The following is a 19,892-nucleotide window of genomic DNA, read 5'->3' on the forward strand; positions in this document are numbered from 1 at the left end:
ACTCCCTCTTTGAGAATACCCGCCGGCTCAGATAAACCCGGAGAGTCGGGCACAGAACTCCTAGACAGGGCATCCGCCTTCACATTTTTTTAGCCCGGAAGGTACGAAACCACAAAGTTAAAACGGGCAAAAAACAGCGACCAACGAGCCTGTCTAGGATTCAACCGCTTGGCAGACTCGAGATAAGTCAAGTTCTTACGATCAGCCAAGACCACCACGCGATGCTTAGCTCCTTCAAGCCAATGACGCCACTCCTCGAATGCCCACTTCATGGCCAGCAACTCTCGATTGCCAACATCATAATTTCGCTCAGCAGGCGAAAACTTCCTGGAAAAGAAGGCGCATGGTTTCATCACCGAGCAATCAGAATTTCTCTGCGACAAAACAGCCCCTGCTCCAATCTCAGAAGCATCAACCTCGACCTGGAATGGAAGCGAAACATCTGGTTGACACAACACAGGGGCAGAAGAAAAACGACGCTTCAACTCTTGAAAAGCTTCCACAGCAGCAGAAGACCAATTGACCACATCAGCACCTTTCTTGGTCAAATCGGTCAATGGTTTAGCAATACTAGAAAAATTGCAGATGAAGCGACGATAAAAATTAGCAAAGCCCAGGAACTTTTGCAGACTTTTCAGAGATGTCGGCTGAGTCCAATCATGGATGGCTTGGACCTTAACAGGGTCCATCTCGATAGTAGAAGGGGAAAAAATGAACCCCAAAAATGAAACCTTCTGAACACCAAAGAGACACTTTGATCCCTTCACAAACAAAGAATTAGCACGCAGGACCTGAAACACCGTTCTGACCTGCTTCACATGTGACTCCCAATCATCCGAGAAGATCAAAATATCATCCAGGTATACAATCAGGAATTTATCCAGGTACTCTCGGAAGATGTCATGCATAAAGGACTGAAACACTGATGGAGCATTGGCAAGTTCGAATGGCATCACTAGGTACTCAAAATGGCCCTCGGGCGTATTAAATGCAGTTTTCCATTCATCGCCTCGCTTAATACGCACAAGATTATACGCACCACGAAGATCTATCTTGGTGAACCAACTAGCCCCCTTAATCCGAGCAAACAAATCAGATAACAGTGGCAAGGGGTACTGAAATTTAACCGTGATCTTATTTAGAAGGCGGTAATCTATACAAGGTCTCAGCGAACCATCCTTCTTGGCCACAAAAAAGAACCCCGCTCCTAATGGCGACGATGACGGGCGAATATGCCCCTTCTCCAAGGACTCCTTCACGTAACTCCGCATAGCGGCGTGCTCAGGCACAGATAAATTAAACAGTCGACCTTTTGGGAATTTACTACCAGGAATCAAATCGATAGCACAATCACAATCCCTATGCGGAGGTAGGGTATCGGACTTGGGCTCATCAAATACATCCCGGTAAACAGACAAGAATTCTGGAACCTCAGAAGGGGTGGATGACGAAATAGACAGAAATGGGACATCACCATGTACCCCCTGACAACCCCTGCTGGACACAGACATGGATTTCCAATCTAACACTGGATTATGGACTTGTAGCCATGGCAACCCCAACACGACCACATCATGCAGATTATGCAACACCAGAAAGCGAATAACCTCCTGATGTGCAGGAGCCATGCACATGGTCAGCTGGGTCCAGTACTGAGGCTTATTCTTGGCCAAAGGCGTAGCATCAATTCCTCTCAATGGAATAGGACACTGCAAGGGCTCCAAGAAAAACCCACAACGCCTAGCATACTCCAAGTCCATCAAATTCAGGGCAGCGCCTGAATCCACAAATGCCATGACAGAATAAGATGACAAAGAGCAGATCAAGGTAACTGACAAAAGAAATTTTGACTGTACCGTACCAATGGTGGCAGACCTAGCGAACCGCTTAGTGCGCTTAGGACAATCAGAGATAGCATGAGTGGAATCACCACAGTAGAAACACAGCCCATTCTGACGTCTGTGTTCTTGCCGTTCAACTCTGGTCAAAGTCCTATCGCACTGCATAGGCTCAGGTTTATGCTCAGATAATACCACCAAATGGTGCACAGATTTACGTTCACGCAAGCGTCGACCGATCTGAATGGCCAAATACATAGACTCATTCAGACCAGCAGGCATAGGAAATCCCACCATGACATCCTTAAGGGCTTCAGAGAGACCCTTTCTGAAAATAGCTGCGAGCACACCTTCATTCCATTGAGTGAGTACGGACCACTTTCTAAATTTCTGACAATATACCTCTATCTCATCCTGACCCTGACACAGAGCCAGCAAATTTTTCTCTGCCTGATCCACTGAATTAGGTTCATCGTACAGCAATCCGAGCGCCAGGAAAAACGCATCAATATTACTTAATGCAGGATCTCCTGGCGCAAGAGAAAATGCCCAGTCCTGAGGGTCGCCACGTAAAAAAGAAATAATGATCCTAACTTGTTGAACTGGGTCACCAGAGGAGCGAGGTTTCAAAGCCAGAAATAGTTTACAATTATTTTTGAAACTCAGAAATTTAGTTCTATCTCCAAAAAACAAATCCGGAATAGGAATTCTTGGTTCTAACATAGAATTCTGAACCACAAAGTCTTGAATATTTTGTACTCTTGCCGTGAGCTGATCCACACATGAAGACAGACCTTTAATGTCCATCGCTACACCTGTGTCCTGAACCACCCAAATGTCTAGGGGAAAAAAAAGGCAAAACAGTGCAGAGAAAAAAAAATGGTCTCAGAACTTCTTTTTTCCCTCTATTGAGAATCATTAGTACTTTTGGCTTCCAGTACTGTTAAGATAAGGTAATTCAGTACCACAATGGACATAGAAGTCAGAGCACATACAGTGACCTGACAATAACCCAAAAACATAGAACGAGCTCTGAGACGTGGGAACTCTGCTGACCGCAATCCCTAATCCTCTCCAACCACACTAGAGGCAGCCGTGGATTGCGCCTAACGCTCCCTATGCAACTCGGCACAGCCTGAGAAACTAGCTAGCCTGAAGATAGAAAATAAGCCTACCTTGCCTCAGAGAAATACCCCAAAGGAAAAGGCAGCCCCCACATATAATGACTGTGAGTTAAGATGAAAAGACAAACGTAGAGATGAAATAGATTGAGCAAAGTGAGGCCCGACTTTCTAAACAGAGCGAGGATAGGAAAGGTAACTTTGCGGTCAACACAAAACCCTACAAACAACCACGCAAAGGGGGCAAAAAGACCCTCCGTACCGACTAACGGCACGGAGATACACCCTCTGCGTCCCAGAGCTTCCAGCAAGCAAGAAAAACCAAATAAGCAAGCTGGACAGAAAAAAACAGCAAATAAAATAACAAAAACGGAACTTAGCTATGCAGAGCAGCAGGCCACAGGAACGATCCAGGAGGAAGCAAGTCCTATACTAGAACATTGACTGGAGGCCAGGATCAAAGCACTAGGTGGAGTTAAATAGAGCAGCACCTAACGACTTCCCCACATCACCTGAGGAAGGAAACTCAGAAGCCGCAGTACCACTCTCCTCCACCAACGGAAGCTCATAGAGAGAATCAGCCGAAGTACCACTTGTGACCACAGGAGGGAGCTCTGCCACAGAATTCACAACACTTCTTACCCCTAATGATGTCTTTTTCAAATTTATCGATTATTGATTTGAGATGTTCCTTAAATGGATTTACCTTTTCCTTTTTATCGAAGGAGTGCAATTTAGCCTCCTTATTCCTAATCTCTTCCTTCAAATTTGTCAGTAATTGCTGATCATGGTTAATAAGGAGATCAATCAATATAAATGAGCACTTATGCAACCCCTTCTCCCAGATGTCCCTGAAGTCCGAGTCAACCTCCCATGCAGGGAATATCTGTACTCGTAATCCTCTAGGGGTAAGATTCTGTTTTTTATACTCCTCTAGCGTCTTGATATTCCACCATGTCTTAGTCAAATTCCTATGTAAGTTTGTAATATCAGAGGTCAGAACCTCAAAATCATTATCACCCGAAATGCTCGTCCCTGATGTAACATTCCTTTCTCCAAAAATGTCTGTGTCCTGACTACGCCACGCTGCTTCCCTGGCATTTAAGTTCATATTAATATAAATATAACTTATGCCAAGATGTGCCACCACTCATGAAAACCAGCAAAAGAAACCAGTTATAAAAGTAACAATCAAAAGACACTAGGCACCATCTACATATATAAGAAACCTGAAGGGATCACCACATGCATACTAAAAATCAATAGAGACCAGCAGAGCAAAGTGGTGCCCTCATAAGAACTTTATAAATAATTGTATATGTCACCTTTCTCTGTCTATTGGCGCATGTTTATAACCGCACTTATCTGCTATTTCTATTGTCTGCCTCAACACACTCTTGTGCTGAATGTGGGGCTTTGAGTCTCCTGCCATTTTGTAGGACTCAAAAATACTACGTGTGGCTGGTGTGGAGATTTTTTTTTCTCCACCCTGCATAGTATGGTGTATCTTCTATGCACTGGCAGCGACGCCTGAGCCGCTGGTACGCCCAGCAAACATACTGGGTACGGAGACACAGACTGTAGTCACGTGCCCTAGTGACGGCAGATCTGTGCTTACATGGAGGCGGAGCCGCCTTGAGGATTCAGTGCGCATGCGCTGATCGTAGACGTCACATTATGACAGGAGACATTGCTGCACTTGCGCAGTGGATCCCGGTAGACGCCGAGAATGGTGTCCCTCTGCTGCCGTAGCTGCTCACACCTGGTAGGTGTTATTAGGAATTATTTCTCTATTTAAGCTGGGGAACACGCCACTTGCTCATTATCGACCTTGAGGAAGACGCTATAGGCGTCGATACGCGTGAGTCTCTGCAACCGCACAGCTTATTGCTTGTTACTCACATGGCTTGCCTATTATGGTATAGGTTTGTAGGATAGAGTACACTATAGCTTATCCTCCCTGTATCTCTAATGGACAATGGGTTTGTGTCCTTTCTTATTGTAATGTTTCTTTATGTGTATTTGCTGTGCAGCGTTGTATGTTCTATTATGGTATTTACCTGTTATTTGTATGGACCCGTTACCCCAGGTCTCATTGGGGGTTTTTAAATGTTTTTATGTTTTTGTGTTGTGTTCCATAAATAAAGATACTTTTGTATATTTTCTATATTTACTTGGTGATCCCAATTTGTATGCATACACTTTGCTCTGCTGGTCTCTATTGATTTTTAGTATGCATGTGGTGATCCCTTCAGGTTTCTTTTATATGTAGATGGTGCCTACTCAGCCTAGTGTCTTTTGATAGCTGCCAATCATCAAAATCAACTAGAAAACCCACTATAAACAGATATACCTAGGGTTAGGATCCTAACCCTAAAACACAAACTCTAACCCTAACCCTAAAACACAAACTCTAACTCTAACCCTAACCCAAACTGTAACCCTAACCCAAACTCTAACCCTAACACAAACTCTAACAAACTCTAACACAAACTCTAACCCTAACTCTAAAACACAAACTGTAACCCTAACTCTAAAACACAAACTCTAACCCTAAACCTAAAACACAAACTCTAAACCTAACCCTAAAACCCAAACTCTAACACAAACTCTAACCCTAACACAAACTCTAACCCTAACACAAACTCTAACACAAACTCTAACCCTAAAACACAAACTCTAACCCTAACAAACTCTAACACACTCTAACCCTAACCCTAAAACACAAACTCTAACCCTAAAACACAAACTCTAACCCTAACTTTAACCCTAACCCAAACTCTAACCCTAACACAAACTCTAACAAACTCTAACCCAAACTCTAACCCTAACTCAAACTCTAACCCTAACACAAACTCTAACAAACTCTAACACAAACTCTAACCCTAACTCTAAAACACAAACTGTAACCCTAACTCTAAAACACAAACTCTAACCCTAACCCTAAAACACAAACTCTAAACCTAACCCTAAAACCCAAACTCTAACCCAAACTCTAACCCTAACACAAACTCTAACAAACTCTAACACACTCTAACCCTAACCCTAAAACACAAACTCTAACCCTAAAACACAAACTCTAACCCTTACACAAACTCTAACAAACTCTAACACAAACTCTAACCCTAAAACACAAACTCTAACCCTAACAAACTCTAACAAACTCTAACACACTCTAACCCTAACCCTAAAACACAAACTCTAACCCTAAAACACAAACTCTAACCCTAACTTTAACCCTAACCCAAACTCTAACCCTAACACAAACTCTAACAAACTCTAACCCAAACTCTAACCCTAACACAAACTCTAACCCTAACACAAACTCTAACACAAACTTTAACCCTAACTCTAAAACACAAACTGTAACCCTAACTCTAAAACACAAACCCTAACCCTAAAACACAAACTCTAAACCTAACCCTAAAACCCAAACTCTAACCCTAACACAAACTCTAACAAACTCTAACACAAACTCTAACCCTAAAACACAAACTCTAACCCTAACAAACTCTAACACACTCTAACCCTAACCCTAAAACACAAACTCTAACCCTAAAACACAAACTCTAACCCTAACTTTAACCCTAACCCAAACTCTAACCCTAACACAAACTCTAACAAACTCTAACCCAAACTCTAACCCTAACCCAAACTCTAACCCTAACACAAACTCTAACAAACTCTAACACAAACTCTAACCCTAAAACACAAACTCTAACCCTAAAACACAAACTCTAACCCAAACTCTAAACAAAACTCTAACCCTAACACAAACTCTAACCCTAACCCTAAAACACAAACTCTAACCCTAACCCTAAAACACAAACTCTAACCCTAAAACACAAACTCTAACCCTAACCCTAAAACACAAACTCTAACCCTCACCCAAACTCTAACCCTAACACAAACTCTAACAAACTCTAACACAAACTTTAACCCTAACTCTAAAACACAAACTGTAACCCTAACTCTAAAACACAAACTCTAACCCTAACCCTAAAACACAAACTCTAAACCTAACCCTAAAACCCAAACTCTAACCCAAACTCTAACCCTAACACAAACTCTAACAAACTCTAACACACTCTAACCCTAACCCTAAAACACATACTCTAACCCTAAAACACAAACTCTAACCCTAAAACACAAACTCTAACCCAAACTCTAAACAAAACTCTAACCCTAACACAAACTCTAACCCTAACCCTACAACACAAACTCTAACCCTAACCCTAAAACACAAACTCTAACCCTAACCCTAAAACACAAACTCTAACCCTAACACAAACTCTAACCCTAACAAACTCTAACAAACTCTAACACACTCTAACCCTAACCCTAAAACACAAACTCTAACCCTAACCCTAAAACACAAACTCTAACCTTAACCCTAACCCAAACTCTAACCCTAACACAAACTCTAACACAAACTCAAACCCTAAAACACAAACTCTAACCCTAACTCTAACCCTAACCCTAAAACACAAACTCTAACCCTAACCCTAAAACACAAACTCTAACCCTAAAACACAAACTCTAACCCTCACCCAAACTCTAACCCTAACACAAACTCTAACAGAGTCTAACACAAACTTTAACCCTAACTCTAAAACACAAACTGTAACCCTAACTCTAAAACACAAACTCTAACCCTAACCCTAAAACACAAACTCTAAACCTAACCCTAAAACCCAAACTCTAACCCAAACTCTAACCCTAACACAAACTCTAACAAACTCTAACACAAACTCTAACCCTAAAACACAAACTCTAACCCTAACAAACTCTAACACACTCTAAGCCTAACCCTAAAACACAAACTCTAACCCTAAAACACAAACTCTAACCCTAAAACACAAACTCTAACCCAAACTCTAAACAAAACTCTAACCCTAACACAAACTCTAACCCTAACACAAACTCTAACCCTAACCCTAAAACACAAACTCTAACCCTAACCCTAAAACACAAACTCTAACCCTAACCCTAAAACACAAACTCTAACCCTAACAAACTCTAACACACTCTAACCCTAAAACACAAACTCTAACCCTAAAACACAAACTCTAACCCAAACTCTAAACAAAACTCTAACCCTAACACAAACTCTAACCCTAACACAAACTCTAACCCTAACCCTAAAACACAAACTCTAACCCTAACCCTAAAACACAAACTCTAACCCTAACCCTAAAACACAAACTCTAACCCTAACCCTAAAACACAAACTCTAACCCTAACCCTAAAACACAAACTCTAACCCTAACCCTAAAACACAAACTCTAACCCTAACCCTAAAACACAAACTCTAACCTTAACCCTAACCCAAACTCTAACCCTAACACAAACTCTAACACAAACTCAAACCCTAAAACACAAACTCTAACCCTAACTCTAACCCTAACCCTAAAACACAAACTCTAACCCTAACCCTAAAACACAAACTCTAACCCTAAAACACAAACTCTAACCCTCACCCAAACTCTAACCCTAACACAAACTCTAACAGAGTCTAACACAAACTTTAACCCTAACTCTAAAACACAAACTGTAACCCTAACTCTAAAACACAAACTCTAACCCTAACCCTAAAACACAAACTCTAAACCTAACCCTAAAACCCAAACTCTAACCCAAACTCTAACCCTAACACAAACTCTAACAAACTCTAACACAAACTCTAACCCTAAAACACAAACTCTAACCCTAACAAACTCTAACACACTCTAAGCCTAACCCTAAAACACAAACTCTAACCCTAAAACACAAACTCTAACCCTAAAACACAAACTCTAACCCAAACTCTAAACAAAACTCTAACCCTAACACAAACTCTAACCCTAACACAAACTCTAACCCTAACCCTAAAACACAAACTCTAACCCTAACCCTAAAACACAAACTCTAACCCTAACCCTAAAACACAAACTCTAACCCTAACAAACTCTAACACACTCTAACCCTAAAACACAAACTCTAACCCTAAAACACAAACTCTAACCCAAACTCTAAACAAAACTCTAACCCTAACACAAACTCTAACCCTAACACAAACTCTAACCCTAACCCTAAAACACAAACTCTAACCCTAACCCTAAAACACAAACTCTAACCCTAACCCTAAAACACAAACTCTAACCCTAACCCTAAAACACAAACTCTAACCCTAACCCTAAAACACAAACTCTAACCCTAACCCTAAAACACAAACTCTAACCCTAACACAAACTCTAACCCTAACAAACTCTAACAAACTCTAACACACTCTAACCCTAAAACACAAACTCTAACCCTAACCCTAAAACACAAACTCTAACACAAACCCTAACACAAACCCTAACACAAACCCTAACACAAACCCTAACACAAACCCTAACACAAACCCTAACACAAACCCTAACACAAACCCTAACACAAACTCTAACACAAACTCTAACCCTAACCCTAAAACACAAACTCTAACCCTAACTCAAACTCTAACCCTAACACAAACTCTAACAAACTCTAACACAAACTCTAACTCTAACCCTAAAACAAACTCTAACCCTAACCCTAAAACACAAACTCTAACCCAAACTCTAACCCTAACACAAACTCTAACAAACTCTAACACAAACTCTAACCCTAAAACACAAACTCTAACCCTAAAACACAAACTCTAACCTTAACCCTAACCCAAACTCTAACCCTAATCCTAACACAAACTCTAACACAAACTCTAACCCTAAAACACAAACTCTAACCCTAACACACAAATTGTAACCCTAACCCAAACTCTAACCCTAACACAAACCCTAACACAAACCCTAACACAAACCCTAACACAAACCCTAACACAAACCCTAACACAAACTCTAACCCTAACCCTAAAACACAAACTCTAACCCTAACTCAAACTCTAACCCTAACACAAACTCTAACAAACTCTAACACAAACTCTAACTCTAACCCTAAAACAAACTCTAACCCTAACCCTAAAACACAAACTCTAACCCTAACACAAACTCTAACAAACTCTAACACAAACTCTAACCCTAAAACACAAACTCTAACCCTAAAACACAAACTCTAACCCAAACTCTAAACCAAACTCTAACCCTAACACAAACTCTAACCCTAACCCTAAAACACAAACTCTAACCCTAACCCTAAAACACAAACTCTAACCCTAAAACACAAACTCCAGCCCTAACACAAACTCTAACCCTAACAAACTCTAACACACTCTAACCCTAAAACACAAACTCTAACCCTAACCCTAAAACACAAACTCTAACCCTAGCCCAAACTCTAACCCTAACACAAACTCTAACTCTAACCCTAAAACAAACTCTAACCCTAACCCTAAAACACAAACTCGAACCCTAACCCTAAAACACAAACCCTAACCCAAACTCTAACCCTAACCCTTACACAAACTCTAACCCTAACCCTAAAACACAAACTCTAACCCTAACCCTAAAACACAAACTCTAACCTTAACCCTAACCCAAACTCTAACCCTAACACAAACTCTAACACAAACTCTAACCCTAAAACACAAACTCTAACCCTAACCCTAAAACACAAACTGTAACCCTAACCCAAACTCTAACCCTAACCTGTTGTGAATTCTGTGGCAGAGCTCCCTCCTGTGGTCACAAGTGATACTTCGGCTGGTTCTCTCTGTGAGCTTCCGTTAGTGGAGGAAAGTGGTACTGCGGCTTCTGAGTTTCCTTCCTCAGGTGATGTGGTGAAGTCGTTAGGTGCTGCTCTATTTAACTCCACCTAGTGCTTTGATCCTGGCCTCCAGTCAATGTTCTAGTATTGGACCTGTTTCCTCCTGGATCGTTCCTGTGGCCTGCTGCTCTGCATAGCTAAGTTCTTCTTTGCTATTTGTTTGCTGTTTTTTTCTGTCCAGCTTGTCAATTTGTTTTTTTTCTGCTTGCTGGAAGCTCTGGGACGCAGAGGGTGTACCTCCGTGCCGTTAGTTCGGTACGGAGGGTCTTTTTGCCCCCTTTGCGTGGTTTTTGTAGGGTTTTGTGTTGACCGCAAAGTTACCTTTCCTATCCTCGCTCTGTTCAGAAAGTTGGGCCTCACTTTGCTAAATCTATTTCATCTCTACGTTTGTCTTTTCATCTTAACTCACAGTCATTATATGTGGGGGCTGCCTTTTCCTTTGGGGTATTTCTCTGAGGCAAGGTAGGCTTATTTTCTATCTTCAGGCTAGCTAGTTTCTCAGGCCGTGCCAAGTTGCATAGGGAGCGTTAGGCGCAATCCACGGCTGCCTCTAGTGTGGTTGGAGAGGATTAGGGATTGCGTTCAACAGAGTTCCCATGTCTCAGAGCTCGTTCTTGTTTTTTGGGTTATTGCCAGGTCACTGTATGTGCGCTGACCTCTATGTCCATTGTGGTACTGAATTACCTTTCATAACAGTACTGGAGGCCCAAAGTACTAATGATTCCCAATACAGGGAAAAAAAGAAGTTCTGAGACCATTTTTTTTTCTTTGCACTGTGTTTTGCCTTTTTTTTCCCCTAGACATTTCGGTGGTTCAGGACACAGGTGTAGCAATGGACATTAAAGGTCTGTCTTCATGTGTGGATCAGCTCACGGCAAGAGTACAAAGTATTCAAGACTTTGTGGTTCAGAATTCTATGTTAGAACCGAGAATTCCTATTCCTGATTTGTTTTTTGGAGATAGAACTAAATTTCTGAGTTTCAAAAATAATTGTAAACTATTTCTGGCTTTGGAACCTCGCTCCTCTGGTGACCCAGTTCAACAAGTTAGGATCGTTATTTCTTTTTTGCGTGGCGACCCTCAGGACTGGGCATTTTCTCTTGCGTCAGGAGATCCTGCATTAAGTAATATTGATGCATTTTTCCTGGCGCTCGGATTGCTGTACGATGAACCTAATTCTGTGGATCAGGCAGAGAAGAATTTGCTGGCTCTGTGTCAGGGTCAGGATGAAATAGAGGTATATTGTCAGAAATTTAGAAAGTGGTCCGTACTCACTCAGTGGAATGAAGGTGCGCTCACAGCTATTTTCAGAAAAGGTCTCTCTGAAGCTCTTAAGGATGTCATGGTGGGATTTCCTATGCCTGCTGGTCTGAATGAGTCTATGTCTTTGGCCATTCAGATCGGTCGACGCTTGCGCGAGCGTAAATCTGTGCACCATTTGGCGGTATTACCTGAGCTTAAACCTGAGCCTATGCAGTGCGATAGGACTTTGACCAGAGTTGAACGGCAAGAACACAGACGTCTGAATGGGCTGTGTTTCTACTGTGGTGATTCCACTCATGCTATCTCTGATTGTCCTAAGCGCACTAAGCGGTTCGCTAGGTCTGCCACCATTGGTACGGTACAGTCAAAATTTCTTCTGTCTGTTACCTTGATCTGCTCTTTGCCATCGTATTCTGTCATGGCATTTGTGGACTCAGGCGCTGCTCTGAATTTGATGGACTTGGAGTATGCTAGGCGTTGTGGGTTTTTCTTGGAGCCCTTGCAGTGTCCTATTCCATTGAGAGGAATTGATGCTACGCCTTTGGCCAAGAATAAGCCTCAGTACTGGACCCAGCTGACCATGTGCATGGCTCCTGCACATCAGGAGGTTATTCGCTTTCTGGTGTTGCATAATCTGCATGATGTGGTCGTGTTGGGGTTGCCATGGCTACAAGTCCATAATCCAGTATTAGATTGGAAATCCATGTCTGTGTCCAGCTGGGGTTGTCAGGGGGTACATGGTGATGTCCCATTTCTGACTATTTCGTCATCCACCCCTTCTGAGGTTCCTGAGTTCTTGTCTGATTACCGGGATGTATTTGATGAGCCCAAGTCCGATACCCTACCTCCGCATAGGGATTGTGATTGTGCTATCGATTTGATTCCTGGTAGTAAATTCCCAAAAGGTCGACTGTTTAATTTATCTGTGCCTGAGCACGCCGCTATGCGGAGTTATGTAAAGGAGTCTTTGGAGAAGGGGCATATTCGCCCGTCATCGTCGCCATTAGGAGCAGGGTTCTTTTTGTAGCCAAGAAGGATGGTTCACTGAGACCTTGTATAGATTACCGCCTTCTAAATAAGATCACGGTTAAATTTCAGTACCCCTTGCCATTGTTATCTGATTTGTTTGCTCGGATTAAGGGGGCTAGTTGGTTCACCAAGATAGATCTTCGTGGTGCGTATAATCTTGTGCGTATTAAGCGAGGCGATGAGTGGAAAACTGCATTTAATACGCCCGAGGGCCATTTTGAGTATCTAGTAATGCCATTCGGACTTGCCAATGCTCCATCAGTGTTTCAGTCCTTTATGCATGACATCTTCCGAGAGTACCTGGATAAATTCCTGATTGTGTACTTAGATGACATTTTGATCTTCTCGGATGATTGGGAGTCTCATGTGAAGCAGGTCAGAACGGTGTTTCAGGTCCTGCGTGCTAATTCTTTGTTTGTGAAGGGATCAAAGTGTCTCTTTGGTGTTCAGAAGGTTTCATTTTTGGGGTTCATCTTTTCCCCTTCTACTATCGAGATGGACCCTGTTAAGGTCCAAGCCATCCATAATTGGACTCAGCCGACATCTCTGAAAAGTCTGCAAAAGTTCCTGGGCTTTGCTAATTTTTATCGTCGCTTCATCTGCAATTTTTCTAGTATTGCTAAACCATTGACCGATTTGACCAAGAAAGGTGCTGATGTGGTCAATTGGTCTTCTGCTGCTGTGGAAGCTTTTCAAGAGTTGAAGCGTCGTTTTTCTTCTGCCCCTGTGTTGTGTCAACCAGATGTTTCGCTTCCGTTCCAGGTCGAGGTTGATGCTTCTGAGATTGGAGCAGGGGCTGTTTTGTCGCAGAGAAGTTCTGATTGCTCGGTGATGAAACCATGCGCCTTCTTTTCCAGGAAGTTTTTGCCTGCTGAGCGAAATTATGATGTGGGCAATCGAGAGTTGCTGGCCATGAAGTGGGCATTCGAGGAGTGGCGTCATTGGCTTGAAGGAGCTAAGCATCGCGTGGTGGTCTTGACTGATCATAAGAACTTGACTTATCTCGAGTCCGCCAAGCGGTTGAATCCTAGACAAGCTCGTTGGTCGTTGTTTTTTGCCCGTTTTGACTTTGTGATTTCATACCTTCCGGGCTCTAAAAATGTGAAGGCGGATGCTCTGTCTAGGAGTTTTGTGCCCGACTCTCCGGGTGTATCTGAGCCGGCGGGTATCCTCAAAGAGGGAGTAATTGTGTCTGCCATCTCCCCTGATTTGCGGCGGGTGCTGCAAAAATTTCAGGCTAATAAACCTGATCGTTGCCCAGCGGAGAAACTGTTTGTCCCTGATAGGTGGACGAATAAAGTTATCTCTGAGGTTCATTGTTCGGTGTTGGCTGGTCATCCTGGAATCTTTGGTACCAGAGAGTTAGTGGCTAGATCCTTTTGGTGGCCATCTCTGTCGCGGGATGTGCGTACTTTTGTGCAGTCCTGTGGGATTTGTGCTCGGGCTAAGCCCTGCTGTTCTCGTGCCAGTGGGTTGCTTTTGCCCTTGCCGGTCCCGAAGAGGCCTTGGACACATATCTCTATGGATTTTATTTCAGATCTTCCCGTCTCTCAAAAGATGTCAGTCATTTGGGTGGTCTGTGATCGCTTCTCTAAGATGGTCCATTTGGTACCCTTGTCTAAATTGCCTTCCTCCTCTGATTTGGTGCCATTGTTTTTCCAGCATGTGGTTCGTTTACATGGCATTCCAGAGAATATCGTTTCTGACCGAGGTTCCCAGTTTGTTTCGAGGTTTTGGCGAGCCTTTTGTGCTAGGATGGGCATTGACTTGTCTTTTTCATCCTTTCCATCCTCAGACTAATGGCCAGACCGAACGAACCAATCAGACCTTGGAAACATATCTGAGATGCTTTGTTTCTGCTGATCAGGATGACTGGGTGTCCTTTTTGCCTTTGGCTGAGTTCGCCCTTAACAATCGGGCCAGCTCGGCTACCTTGGTTTCGCCGTTTTTCTGCAACTCTGGGTTCCACCCTCGTTTCTCTTCAGGGCAGGTTGAGTCTTCGGACTGTCCTGGTGTGGATACTGTTGTTGACAGGTTGCAGCAGATTTGGACTCATGTAGTGGACAATTTGACCTTGTCCCAGGAGAAGGCTCAACGTTTCGCTAATCGCAGACGCTGTGTGGGTCCCCGACTTCGTGTTGGGGATTTGGTTTGGTTATCTTCTCGTCATATTCCTATGAAGGTTTCCTCTCCTAAGTTTAAACCTTGTTTCATTGGTCCGTATAGGATTTCTGAGGTTCTTAATCCTGTGTCTTTTCGTTTGACCCTTCCAGATTCTTTTTCCATCCATAACGTATTCCATAGGTCATTGTTGCGGAGATACGTGGCACCTATGGTTCCATCTGTTGATCCTCCTGCCCCGGTTTTGGTGGAGGGGGAGTTGGAGTATATTGTGGAGAAGATTTTGGATTCTCGTGTTTCAAGACGGAAACTCCAGTATCTGGTTAAGTGGAAGGGTTATGCTCAGGAAGATAATTCCTGGGTCTTTGCCTCTGATGTCCATGCTCCCGATCTTGTTCGTGCCTTTCATATGGCTCATCCTGGTCGTCCTGGGAGCTCTGGTGAGGGTTCGGTGACCCCTCCTCAAGGGGGGGGTACTGTTGTGAATTCTGTGGCAGAGCTCCCTCCTGTGGTCACAAGTGGTACTTTGGCTGATTCTCTCTATGAGCTTCCGTTGGTGGAGGAGAGTGGTACTGCGGCTTCTGAGTTTCCTTCCTCAGGTGATGTGGGGAAGTCGTTAGGTGCTGCTCTATTTAACTCCACCTAGTGCTTTGATCCTGGCATCCAGTCAATGTTCTAGTATAGGACTTGCTTCCTCCTGGATCGTTCCTGTGGCCTGCTGCTCTGCATAGCTAAGTTCCGCTTTTGTTATTTTGTTTGCTGTTTTTTTCTGTCCAGCTTGCTTATTTGGTTTTTCTTGCTTGCTGGAAGCTCTGGGACGCAGAGGGTGTACCTCCGTGCCGTTAGTCGGTATGGAGGGTCTTTTTGCCCCCTTTGCGTGGTTGTTTGTAGGGTTTTGTGTTGACCGCAAAGTTACCTTTCCTATCCTCGCTCTGTTCAGAAAGTCGGGCCTCACTTTGCTAAATCTATTTCATCTCTACGTTTGTCTTTTCATCTTAACTCACAGTCATTATATGTGGGGGCTGCCTTTTCCTTTGGGGTATTTCTCTGAGGCAAGGTAGGCTTATTTTCTATCTTCAGGCTAGCTAGTTTCTCAGGCTGTGCCGAGTTGCATAGGGAGCGTTAGGCGCAATCCACGGCTGCCTCTAGTGTGGTTTGAGAGGATTAGGGATTGCGGTCAGCAGAGTTCCCACGTCTCAGAGCTCGTTCTATGTTTTTGGGTTATTGTCAGGTCACTGTATGTGCTCTGACTTCTATGTCCATTGTGGTACTGAATTACCTTATCATAACACTAACCCTAACACAAAATCTAACACAAACCCTAACCCAAACTCTAACCCTAGGGATCCTAACCCTAACCCTTAGGGTTAGGGTTAGGATCACTTAGGGTTAGGGTTTGTGTTAGAGTTTGTGTTAGGGTTTGTGTTAGGGTTTGTATTAGGGTTTGTGTTAGGGTTTCTGTTAGGGTTTCTGTTAGGGTTTGGGTTAGGGTTAGAGTTTGTGTTAGGGTTAGAGTTTGTGTTAGAGTTTGTGTTAGGGTTTGTGTTACAGTTTGGGTTAGAGTTTGGGTTAGGGTTTGTGTTAGAGTTTGGGTTAGCGTTTGTGTTAGGGTTTGTGTTAGGGTCTGTGTTAGGGTTTGTGTTAGGGTTTGTGTTAGGGTTTGTGTTAGGGTTTGGGTTAGGGTTTGTGTTAGAGTTTGTGTTAGAGTTTGTGTTAGGGTTAGGGTTTGTGTTAGAGTTTGTGTTAGAGTTTGGGTTAGGGTTTGGGTTAGAGTTTGGGTTAGGGTTTGGGTTAGAGTTTGTGTTAGGGTTTGTGTTAGGGTTTGTGTTAGAGTTTGTGTTAGAGTTTGGGTTAGAGTTTGGGTTAGGGTTTGGGTTAAGGTTTGTGTTAGGGTTTGGGTTAGAGTTTGGGTTAGGGTTTGTGTTAGGGTTAGAGTTTGGGTTAGGGTGTTTTGTGTTTTTCTATAAAAACGCATGCGTTTAAAAACGCATGTGCTTAAAAACGCATGCGTTTAGGCTTGTTTCACACTTGCGTTTTTGTCTGCAGCGTTTTGTGCACAAAAAAACGCATGCGTTTTTTTCCCTATATTTAACATTGAAAACGCATGCGTTTTTTTGTGTACGCGTTTGGTCGCGTTTTCAATCGCATGCGTTTTTTTACTGCATGCGTTCATTTTCAAAAATGCAACTTGTAGTATTTTTGAGAGGCGTTTTTTGGACACAAAAAAACGCATGCGTTTTCATGCGGTTTTTTGGGGTCAAAAAACACATTGGAGTCAATGGAAACGCATGCGTTTCTTTGTGAATGCGTTTGCATGTGTTAAAAACGCATGCGTTTTTAAAAAAAAAAACATAAAAACACACTGATAAACCTCCCCACACCATAAAATTGATAAAGGGATCCTACCCCTAACCCTACCCCTAACCCCTTTAAGGGTAGGGTTAGGGGTAGGGTTAGGGTTAGGATTCCTTTAGGGCAGGGGTCCCCAACTCCAGTCCTCAAGGCCCACCAACATGTCATGTTTTCAGGATTTCCTTAGTCTTGCCCAGGTAATAATTGCATCACCTGTGCAATGCAAAGGAAATCCTGAAAACATGACCTGTTGGTGGGCCTTGAGGACTGGAGTTGGGGACCCCTGCTTTAGGGTTAGAGTTAAGGGTAGGGTTAGGATCCCTTTAGGGTTAGGATCCCTACCCCTAACCCTACCCCTAACCCTAGCTCTTTCTGTTTATAGTGGGTTTTTTACTTTATTTTGATGATTGGCAGCTGTCACACATTTATCTGCATGCGTTTAAAAAACGCAAACGCATGAAAAAATGCATGTAAACGCGTCAAAACGCCGCGTTTTTCACCACATGCAAAAACGCATGCGTCAAAAAAATGCAGCGTTTGCACGCGTTTACATTCGTTTTTTCACCATGCGTTTTTTTTTAAACACATGCGTTTTGAAACGCAAGTGTGAAACCAGCCTTACATAGACATCAATACGTTTTTTTGCCGCGAAAAAACGCATGCTTTTTTTGCGGCAAAAAAAACTCCGCAAAAATTACTACATGTTGCATTTCTGCAACACAACGCATGCAGAGAAAAAACGCATGTGTTGCAAAAACGCATCAAAACGCATGCAAAAAAACGCATGCGTTTTTAATGTTAAATATAGGGGAAAAAACGCAAATGTGAAACCAGCCTAACTTCTGGTACCTTCCCAACTGCTTTCAAACATGCCACAATCACGCCTATCTTCAAAAAGCCTTTCCTTGACCCGAGCGCTATGACCAGCTACCGCCTCTTATCTTTGCTCCCATTTGCTTCCAAACTTCTTTAGCAACTCGTTCACGCTGATCTTTCCACTCACTTTGCATCTAACTCTCTCTTCGACAACCTACAATCTTGCTTCCGTCCCCACCATTCCACTGAGACTGCCCTGACCAAACTGACGAACGACCTTCTTATAGCCAAAGCTAACAGACAATTCTCTATACTCCTCCTTCTAGACCTGTCCTCTTCCTTCGACACTGTTGACCACTGCCTACAGATCCTCTCTTCCTTTGGTGTCAAAGACCTTGCCCTATCCTGCATCTCCTCTTACCTTACCAACCGCACATTTAGCATTTCCTACTCCCTTACTACCTCTTCATCTCGCCCCCTCTCTGTTGTTGTCCCACAAGGCTCTGTCCTAGGACCCCTTCTCTTCTCAATCTATACCCTTGGCCTGGGACAAATCAGAAAGTCCTATGGCTTCCAGTACCATCTATATGCTGACACTCAGATCTACCTCTCTGGCCCAGATGTCACCTCTCTGCTCTCCAGAATCCCAGAGTGTATATCAGCCATATCCTTCTCCTCTCGCTTCCTCAAACTCAATGTGGAAAAATCTGAACTAATTATCTTTCCTCCATCTCGCACACATTTCCTACCTGATCTATCACAATAAATGAATTTATACTTTCCCCTGTCCCAGTAATCCGCTGCCTCAGAGTAACCCTTGACTCTGCCCTGTCTTTTATAGCGCACATCCAAGCTCTCGCCACCTCCTGTCACCTCCAGCTCACAAATATTTCCAAAATACGTCCTTTCCTCAACCCACACTCTACCAAAATGCTTGTGCATACCCTCATCATCTCCCGCCTCGACTACTGCAACATCCTCCTTTGTGGCCTATCTTCTAACACTCTCGCACCTCTCCAGTCCATCCTTAACTCTGCTGCCCGACTAATTAATTTCTTTCCTCGCTACACTCCTGCTTCCCCTCTTTGCAGATCCCTTCACTGGCTCCCAATTTCCCAGCTTATCCAGTTTAAACTACTAACACTGACCTACAAAGCCATCCATAACCTTTCTCCTCCGTATACTGTATTTTCGAACTAATCTCTCAATATCTTCCCTCACGTAATCTCTGGTCATCCAAAGACCTTCTTCTCTCCTCCAAGCTTATTCGCTCCTCACCCAATCGCCTCCAAGACTGCTCCCGAATATCCCTCATCCTCTGGAATTCTGTGCCCCAACACGTCCGGTTATCCACCACATTTGAATCCTTCAGACGGAACCTGGAAACCCATCTCTTCAAAGAAGCTTACAGCCTGTAATGACCACACGGCCACCTCAACACCATTGGAGCTACTGCAACCCTCGACCTACTGTCTCCTTTCCCATAATCCTGTAGAATGTAAGCCCAGTTTGTCATTGTTAGTTTTGATTTATGTAAGTGATATTTGTATTTTGATGTTACCCCGTCTAATGTACAGCACCATGGAATTAATGGTGCTATATAAATAAATAATAATAAGTGATCTGCAGA

This window comes from Ranitomeya imitator, chromosome 3 (genome assembly GCF_032444005.1).
Source record: "Ranitomeya imitator isolate aRanImi1 chromosome 3, aRanImi1.pri, whole genome shotgun sequence".
Classification (NCBI taxonomy): Eukaryota; Metazoa; Chordata; class Amphibia; order Anura; family Dendrobatidae; genus Ranitomeya; species Ranitomeya imitator.